The sequence below is a fragment of the Borostomias antarcticus genome (genome assembly GCF_949987555.1).
Source record: "Borostomias antarcticus genome assembly, chromosome: 10".
Taxonomy (NCBI): domain Eukaryota; kingdom Metazoa; phylum Chordata; class Actinopteri; order Stomiiformes; family Stomiidae; genus Borostomias; species Borostomias antarcticus.
In genome coordinates this window covers 2482143-2492207 of record NC_140243.1, presented here as the reverse complement: position 1 = coordinate 2492207, position 10065 = coordinate 2482143, and the positions used below count along the sequence as shown (strand labels likewise).

At 45.1% G+C, this 10065-nt stretch overlaps 1 protein-coding gene across 2 annotated transcripts in view; it reads left to right on the top strand.

Annotated features, from left to right (window-relative positions):
- Positions 1-892, top strand: part of LOC311314545 (tensin-3-like) — a 49384-nt gene extending 48492 nt beyond the window's left edge. For both annotated transcript variants that reach the window (XM_084444951.1, XM_084444952.1), the window contains one exon: positions 1-892. This exon is cut by the window's left edge and continues 319 nt beyond it. The gene's annotated coding sequence lies outside the window, so the exon portion shown is untranslated.
- The last annotated feature ends 9173 nt before the right edge of the window (positions 893-10065 follow it).

Below are 10065 nucleotides of genomic sequence, written 5' to 3'. Positions count from 1 at the left end.
ACTCTGAAGAATATTAACACTTATATTAACACCAATCAAGTCTTTTTATGCATTCTCTTGTGTTGTACTGTATATATGGTCATGGTTACATTGTAATTGGGAGATAAACTGTCACTTAAAATATATATTTTGGATTTAGAAGTATTTTCTACACAGCCTGTCAACTGTACAGTAGGCTATATATGTCTATATCTTTAACCACCATTCAAATACAAACAGTAGAAGATCAAAGAGAAACAGGCACTTTTCTTCCATCTACTGTATTTAATTCACTGAAAAGCAAAATACAGTTGTCTGAGGAGGCATTTGCTTCAGTTTATAATTGGGATGTTATCTTTGTTGCCAACATACTATTTTCCTAATTTGAATCTTTTCACATTGAATGTTCAAACAATATATAGGTAGCTAACATATCTTCATACCAGTGTCAACTTATTGTCATTGAAATACCATAGTATGGAATATTGCTGTTCTCCAGAGCTTGTGGACCCCAGCCTAAAGCCTTTGTATACCAAAAGATTGGAACTGTACACGTGTATATCGTTATATACCGTTCAAAGTATTTATCGTCATTCATAGATGTGAATAAATGTTATTTTCTAAATATATACTTGATAACATATATTTTGTATATTTATCATACATAATGTTTCAAAGAAAAGTCTTTAAGACATGTTACCATGCAACATATTGTTGTGAGGATGGAATATGATTGTCAGTGTTGTGAGGAATTTGTCTGAAACAGAAATCTGTTCTGCCTTGCTTTTGACCTGTACTAGACCATTCATCCTCAAAAGCATCATCACTTTGATCATCACTGTAAGTTGTTGTTCTTTGTAAATGAATACTGTATAGTTATTTCTGTATATCTCATATATTGCCTAAACATATTAAAAACCAATTATCATATCAAATCACTCCTCGTCCAGTCAGACACTGCTGCATGTTCCAAGATGTAGTTAATATATCAGCCAGTAGATGGCAGTCATCAATAGCTTACTATGATGGGAAACTTGGAGAAGGGTTTCTGAGTTTGAGTTGAGTCGCCCCCCCCTCCCACACACACACACACACACACACACACACACACACACACACACACACACACACACACACACACACACACACTCCTCTGTCTCTCTCCCCCACTCCTCTCTCTGTGTGTGTTGTGCAGTAGGCTATTGCTCTAACTTTAAATGTGTGGGTCTTTCACTAAACCTTCAGGAGAGGAATGCCAGTCTGTCAGCTTTTCAGAGCAAGCTCAAGACCTGCTCACGTTACTGAATACACACACACACACACACACATACACACACACACAGAGACCTGGCTGCTTGGGTATGGCTCGTGCTCTCACACCTCTGTTTCACACACCCTGTCAGATAATCATATGAGTTCCGTACAGGGAAACACCTGCAGATTTGTTTTTGCAGGTCCACACATGCTTCCTGAGTCAACCTCTGAAGAGAGGAGATGTCTGTGTTAGTGTAGGCCTATATGTAGTGTAAATCTATGAGTCACTGAGTGTTGTAAGCGTAAGTGTGTGGGCATGCAAGTGCCAACCTGGAGGCATAAACAATCGGGTGAATTTCCAAACCAAAGCAGGGGTCAGGAGGTCCTCCCCCAGAAACATTTGAGTTTCAGACAATTTGTTTCTTGCATTTTAGTAATTTTTAAGTATGAAGATTACAAACTAATGAATAGCTAACACTGCAACACCATTTTATGTTCAATCTTTTTTATTTTAAGAAGTTTTAATTAAGTGTCAGCATGTGCGCACATCTTGGTCTCAGCATACACAACTGCATCCGGTCTCCCTCCACCAAGCAGGCCGACGCCTTGCTGTTCCTGGTGCAATGCCATCGCATCGTTTCTCAGCCCCAATGCTCGACAGAAAAATCAGCACAGCTGAATTTACAGAAAGCATGTCCCTTTCCTGTAAAACATTACGCAGGAAAATGAAATTCTCCTTTCCAGGAAGTCAAAAATCTACATGAATATTTCATTTTCTTCGAACTCTCGTTTCTCTCTCCGTAGGTAGGCCTAGGCTACAATGTGCGTTTTGGCTCAGAAGCATTTTTGTTATATCTCTAGCAACCCCCCCTGACAGCAATAAATAAATGAATCAATAAATAAAGCGGTCTGACATTGGAGGAGCGGAGCACGAGCAGCTCTCTTCGCGTGCACGTAACCATGGAAACGACACCTTTGGTTTAGTCGTCCGGGTGGAAACAAGACTTTGAGAGTCGTGGTGCTAATATAAGTATATAAGAATAAGTAAATAAGAATATAAGTGCTATACACGCTGTAGGCTACAGCACCGGCTGTGATAACGGAAAGAAGAAAAGTGTGAATACGGGAGAACTGCGACCCTGGTCTGGGGGAGGAAACCGAGAGAGAGCAAGGAGAAAATCGAAAGTGCTGGCAACTGAGACACATTAACACACAAGTATAGTATGTAATGGTGTAGCCTGCGTGTGTGTTCTATTAATACATCCATGGTGTCCACGTAGGCTACACACAACAGGGACGCTGGGGACTCAGCCCAGCAGGGTGCACCCAGCGGGTCCCCCCCCCACACACACATACAATGGCAAGTAAGCCTACGTGCGTGTGTCCACGTGTATCCCAAGGGCGTTTCTAGGGACGTCTGTTCTGTAGAGCTGGGGGATGGGTCATTGGTTCACTCAATGCGTTGTGAGATGAAATGCAATGCAATTATTCAAGATCTGTTTATTAGCCATGGTTCACACATACTAGGAATTTGACTAGGGTTAAGGCATACACTGTTGAAATAGGACAGGGTGCAGGACATGATAATGCAAAGACATGACAGTGCAAAACAGTACCATAAATAGTGCAAATACAAAAAACAGTGCCAACAAAATACAGTGCAATGTGCAAATTGTGATACTTAAAAAAACGGGGAGGTAGAAAGGCAATATACATACAGAATGGAGTGTGGTGAGTGTATGTGCAGTATATAGTGTATCAGATGTACATATTGGAATGTTTAAAAAAATATATATATACAGTATAAATATGAATAGATTAAAAAGGGCCATCAAAATGAGGGCTGGACCACAAACATTGGGGGCCGAATGCCCAGGGCTAACGACGCCCCTGACGGCTCATGTCTTGTAAAGACCAAATTATTTGATCCCATTCTGGGGCAACTTGCGATTGGAGGGTTGGCAACCGTTACCTCTGCCCTCCCTGCCCCTGAATCCTTCTCTCTCCTACCCTCTGATACTGCCCCTGATCTTCTCCTCTCTACTCTTTCCTCTTCTCTGGACAATCTCTGTCCCCTCACCTCCAGGCCTGCACGCCCAACTCCACCTGCCCCATGGCTGTCGGACTCGGTACGTACTGATAGACTGAGCCTGTGAATAGCTGAGCGTAAATGGAGAGAAGAGAGACTCCCAGAGGACTTTATAATTTTCAATCTCTTCTTTCCACATTCTCCTCCTCTCTGTCTGCTGCTAAAGCTGCTTTCTTCCGCTCTAAGATCCTAACCTCTGCTTCCAATCCTAAAAAACTCTTTGAAACCTTCTCTTCACTACTCCAGCCCCCACCTCCTCCAACTCCTCCCTTCTCCCTGACGATTTCGGCAACTTCTTTGACAAGAAAGTTAACAATATCTGATCCCCCCTCCCCCGTTCTACGCTCCGTGCACCAACCTCACCTCCCCACCCCCATCCTCTTTTCCCTCTCCGCTCCCCCCCTCCTCTTCACGCCCCACCTTATCCCACTTTTCGCCCCTCTCCCCCAACAAGATCCTCAACCTTGTAAAATCTAACCGCCCCACCACGTGCTCCCTAGACCCTGTTCCCTCGACTCTCCTTCAGTCTGTTGCACCCAAACTCCTTCCCTTCCTAACCCACCTCATCAGCGCATCTCTTGTATCAGGATGCTTTCCCTCCGCTTTCAAGACTGCGAGAGTCACCCCCTCCTGAAGAAACCATCTCTCAACCCCTCTGATGTCAAAAACTACAGAACGGTTTCCCTTCTATCCTTTCTATCTAAAACACTTGAGCATGCTATATTTAACCAACTGTCTTCGTACCTCCACCAGAACGACCTCCTAGACCCCCACCAGTCCGGGTTCAAGGCTGGCCACTCGACAGAGACCGCCCTCCTTGCAGTGACGGAGTGATTCCACGCCGCGAGAGCGAACTCTCTCTCTTCTGTCCTGATACTCCTAGACCTGTCAGCAGCATTTGATACGGTAGACCACCAGATCCTCCTCTCCACTCCTCGAGGAGAAAGGCATCGCTGGCTCTGCACACTCCCTGTTTGCATCCTACCTGACGGGCCGCTCCTACCAGGTGACATGGAGAGGGTCGATGTCGGAACCGCGTAGTGTGACTACGGGGGTTCCACAAGGGTCTGTCCTGGGTCGTCTCCTGTTTTCCCTCTACATCTCTCGGTTCTGTCTGCCAAGTTCTCCCTCACAACCTCCCTTCTCCATTCCCTACACTCGCTCCCTGTAGCGGCTCGCATCCAGTTTAAAACTCTGGCGCTAGCCTACAGGTCAATGAAAGAAACTGCCCCCTCCTACCTCAAGGCCATGGTCAAACCCTATACCCCCTCCCAAACGCTCTGCTACCTCGGGGCGACTGGTTGCCCCGTCCCTCTGAGACCCCTGCGGTCGATTGACACGGTCTCGGCTCTTCTCTGTCCTGGCCCCGCAGTGGTGGAACGAACTGCCCACTGACGTCAGGACAGCAGAGTCGCTGCCCATCTTTCGTTGCAGGCTCAAAACTCATCTCTTCTAGAAGTACTACAACAATCCTCCCTCTTAAGCACCTATTGTGTTTGACATTGCTATTATTGCACGTTGCCTTCAGCACTAGATTATGCTCTTAGTCACTTGTTTTAGAAAGGAGATGCACTTGTGAGTTCTGGCGAGTTGTAGTACATTGGCTTTTCCTACGTTAAATGCAACTATTATAAAAGCGATAAAAGATAAAAGCGTCTGCTAAATGACTGTAATGTAATGATACAGGGGCGGAGCTAGGGGGTGGCTTTTTGGGGCTTAATCCACAAATGTTTTTTCAAAAGCCCCGAAATTCCGAGATGGAGAGCTTTTGGGGCTTCTTCCTGATTGTGTCGCTCTTATTAATCGCAATTACCATTTTGAAGCAAATAATCACAATTATTATCTTTTGTCATAATCGTGCAGCCCTAATGCTACACATGCAAAGCTATACCTGAAGCTGCTGCACTCTTTGAACTACTAGAACATGTCTACACATTTTTCAGCAACTCCCTTGTGAACCACAACAAGTTCATAGAAATCCAGAAACAACTTGGATTGAAGCCATCTGAACTTGTTCAGCTCTCCGCAACAAGATGGGCATGCCAGGTGAGGTCTGTCAATGCTGTCCTGAACAACCTTCCTGCCATTTTAACATGTCTCAGCACCATAAAAACACCCATGGCCCTAGGAATCCGGTCAAAGCTCTGCAAGCTGAAGACACTCTACATGTTGGTGATGTTCTCCAAACTCCTCAGCATAACTGAAGGGCTACATCGGTACCTGCAGGGGGAAAGTCTGGACTTGGGCAAAGCAGTAGCGTACAAGACAGCAGTCCTCCAAACCTTGACAGAGCTCCGCACAGACTCTGGTGCTGAAAATCTGTTCAAGACAGCCATGGGCTTATGTGAGGCAAATGACATCCAGCTCCCAGTTGGTCCCAGGCAGAAAAAAAGAAGATTAGATGGTTTTGTGGTGAAGTCAGCCTGTGGATCAATCTCAAATATAACCACCTCAGATGACTTCAATTGTCAGCTTTTTTTTATCCATGTCAGGACAGAATGGTAGAGGAGCTCACCTGTCGATTCTCAGATGTGGGAGAAGAGCTTATGTCAGGTATTCAAGCCTGCAACCCAACCACACAGACCTTTCTCTCTGCAGAGGCCCTCAAAAGCCTTGCTACCCATTACAAGATTCAACTGAAGCCAGAAGATCTCCTGGTGGCTCAGAGTTTCTCAAGAGAAGGATGGAGAAAGAGACTGTTCCTGACACAACCACTGTCTTCCAAGTACTTGATGTAGACATGTTTCCCACCCTGAAGGCTGTCTTCCAAGTGGCCCTGACGATTCCAGTGAGTAGCTGCACCTGTGAACGCTCCTTCAGTGCTTTGAACCATCCAGACCCCTCAGGTCGTCTGGCACAGGTCTGCTTTCTGTCCCCAGAGTTAAAACAAAACATGGAGAAGCAGCGTTCAGTTTTTATGCCCCACATATCTGGAACAAACTTCCAGAAAACTGCAGGTCTGCTGCAACTCTTGGTTCTTTTAAAACAAGCCTGAAGACTTTTCTTTTTGCCACTGCTTTCTAAGAGGAGTTATGTTTATCAGTATACTGCACTGTAACTTTTATTCCTGTATTCTATTTGTCCTGCTTTTTGTTTTAAATGTCTATAATGACTTGCTTTTTGTTTTAATGCTTTTAATTTGTCCTGCCTTTTGTTTTAAATGTCTATAATGTCTTGCTTTTTGTTTTAATGCTTTTAATGTCTCATGTAAAGCACCTTGAATTGCCCTGTGGCTGAAATGTGCTATATAAATAAACTTGCCTTGCCTTGCCTTGCCTTTAAATGGTAAATGGACTGCACTTATATAGCACTTTTCCACCTTAGCGGCACTCAAAGCGCTTTACAATGGCCTCTCATTCACCCATTCACACACCAATGGCGGTAGCTGCCATGCAAGGTGCTAGTCTGCTCATTGGGAGCAATTTGGGCTTAGGTGTCTTGCTCAAGGACACTTCGACATGTGGATAGTCAGAGCTGGGATTCGAACCACTGATCATTTTATGTCATCTTCACACATGGTTAAGGAGCACTATGGGCCAAGACAGGCTCAACGACCTAGCCATCATGTCAATTGAAAAGGCTTATCTGGATACCATCAACCCAGACAACGTTATTGATACCTAACCCGGGTCCGTATCCTCTTCCTACCCCCACCCTACCCCTGACCCCTGCCTCTACCTGGACCCAGGCACACTCACACACACACAGACATACACCAGTCCTGGGCTCAGATCCCCTTCCCCTCACCCTAACCCGGGTCCATATCCTTTTCCTACCCCGACCCTACCCCTGACCCCTGCCTCTATCTGGGCCCAGGCACATTCACGCACACACAGACATACACCAGTGTTTGCCATGTCTCTCCTATGATGTTATTAGCCTCTCTTACTCTGAAAATGTCATTTAATGTTATTTATTGCTTTATAAATGTTCTTAGCCGGTAGACAAACATACTCCAGGAGCTTGCTCGATCGCCTTGTTGAGAGGGGTCCGGGAAGAATTTTTACAGCTCACTTATCTGGACCCCGGGTGATACTGTTTTTTTGCTTCCCTCTGGAATATGTAGGGGTGGGTCGTATGCCCACCTCCCTTGTTCTCTGTAAAGCGCATTGTGTTGCCTCTGGGTATGAAATGCGCTATACAAATAAAGCTTTGATTGATTGATTGATATTGACAGATTTGCTCAATTGAAACCACGTCGGCACAGCCTTATGTTGCCGCCACAGAAATAGAATAAAACTCCCTGACCCAGACAACAATAGGAGAGAAAAGTTAGAGAGGGGGTGGAAGAGAAGGAATGGAGAAAAGGAGTGGACACAATACAAATGCTTAATATTTTGGTTAATTTAGTGGTCAGATACAACTTTCTTAGATTGCTCATAGCATTTATATGTATATAGTTATTTGAGGAATTCAAAGCTAGTCCTTTATCAATGATGGAAGGATGAAGAGAAGAAAGGAAACCTTGCCCTCTCCTAGCTCCGCCTCTGCTATGGTGTAGCCTACGTGTGTGTGTCCACGTACACACATTTGAGGGGCGCTGGGGTCTTAGCCAGCGGGGTGCACCCAGTGGGGTGCTTAGGCCTAATCCAGCGGGGTACAGCACCCCCCACACACACACACACGTACAATGGCAAGTATGGTGCCTAAGTGTGTGTGTGTGTGTGTGTGTGTGTGTGTGTGTGTGTGTGTGTGTGTTCACATGTATTCCAGGGGCGTTTGTAGGGTCGTCTGTCTCCATAGGTGACATCTGTCTCTATAGGGGTGGGGGATGGGATGGGTCATTGTGTTACTCAATGTGGTGTGAGATGAAATGCAGACCAATTAGAACATTTATTTTTGTTATAATATCAGATGTACAGATCAGGCAACTGGAATGTAAAAAAAATAAGTATGATACACAGTGTAAATAAAAAAAATAAAATAAACACACAAACAAACAAATAAACAAAAACAAATAAATAAATAAAAAACAAAAAAGGGCCATCAGAACATGGGCTGGACCAGAAACATCCCCGGATGCACAGGGCTAAAGACTGAGTCTAGCTCCAGTCCTCTCCAGGTCATGTCTTGTAAAGACAAGATGATTTGATCCCGTTCTGAATGCGTCTTTATTCAGCCCCCAGCCCCTGTGGAGAAAGCCAAAGCACGGGGCCACGTCGCAGTCGGGCGGCCCAGCTGCCTGCAGCCCTGCCTGGCCAGGAGACAGGCGGCCAGGGGGGTGGGGATGGGAGTGGGGGTGGTGTTGGATGACCTCACCATCACGGGAAACTTTCCCACAGCCTGTGCACAAAGAGGGCCGTCAAAAGGTAAAAAGGATGAGAAAGAATAGAAATTTAACACAGTCTGTAAAAAATGTCAAAGTGCAGAAGAGGGGCTGGAAACAGGAGGCTTTTTGGGGGGGATCATCTGTTTTCCTTTCAGCAGAGAGATTGTTTGTCTGATAGTGTACTTCTTTTGAATGAATTGACGAGAAAGGGACAAAATAGAGTCCCTTGCTTTTATTGGGTTTTTGCTGAGTCACCCGTAGCCATTTTGCCAAGCCGTCAGTGAACTGGACCTCCTGTTGCACTTCCTGTTGGACTTCCTGTCAAAGTGCCTTTGAGCACCTGGTGGCTCGGCGGTTTCCATAGCCACCATTCCACATCACATTCCTGGCATTGCTACCTCTAAATGGTGTTTGGAAATCCAAAGGCATGCTTCCGTTTGGGAATGCCTGCCTCACTGAGTCTCTCTAACCCTGATCCCTGGGCTCCTCACTTTATTTGACTTAGCTATTTAAAGCTCACACTAAGAGTGTGCTGCAGCTCTTGCTAAACAGGGCAGAAAACACACACACACACACACACACACACACACACACTCACTAAAACCACACTAGCCCACACATAATCCCTCTGTCTATTTTCAAATTGCTTGACGTGGGTGGTGGTGGTGGTGAATGTGACAAGTTTGATGAATTTGCTGATTTTATTTTTCTTTGTCCTCTTACTAAGGTACTTTGCTATACTTTGAGATTACTTTCTAGACAAAGATTGCCTCACACACACACACACATACACACACACACACACACACACACACACACACACACACAGCTCCAACACACACCACACACCTTAAACCCTTTAGCTCAACAATTTACACACAAACTCAGTGACACACAAACTCATACCACACAAAAAACATACTTAAAGGAACAATTTGCTAAAATGCATGTATTGTAGTAAAATAAGACCATTAAATTACTTTGGCTGATAATGTTGAAAAAGGGTTTTCCTTCCCTCTCAAGTTTGCGCTCTTCTGGCTGATCCAGTTCGTCTGACTTGCTTGTTTCCTACATTTCCCACAAAGCTCTTCATTGCTTGGCTCTCTCATCCCGCCTCTCCAATCTAAATAAAACTTCCTCGCTAGAAGGTGAAACTACTAGAATATATATATATACTACTATAGAATTTGATCTCAGTTCTAACTGTCTCTATCCACAGCTCAAGCCAATATACATAGGTTCAGAGTACAGCTCCCTGTCTGATGCTCTGGTTCAGACGATGGCATGTACTGTACCTGTCTCTCTCATTGTCTCACTTTCTACAGCTTTACTATTCTCCATGTCACTCATACGTAAAGAAAGTGAGAACTCATCCGTCTGATCCCTCTCTCTCTCCCGCCCTCTCAGATGACCTCCAGGTGACAGGGATGCTCACAGCCCCTTGTCCGGTGGCATCTCCACACAAGAGCCTTGC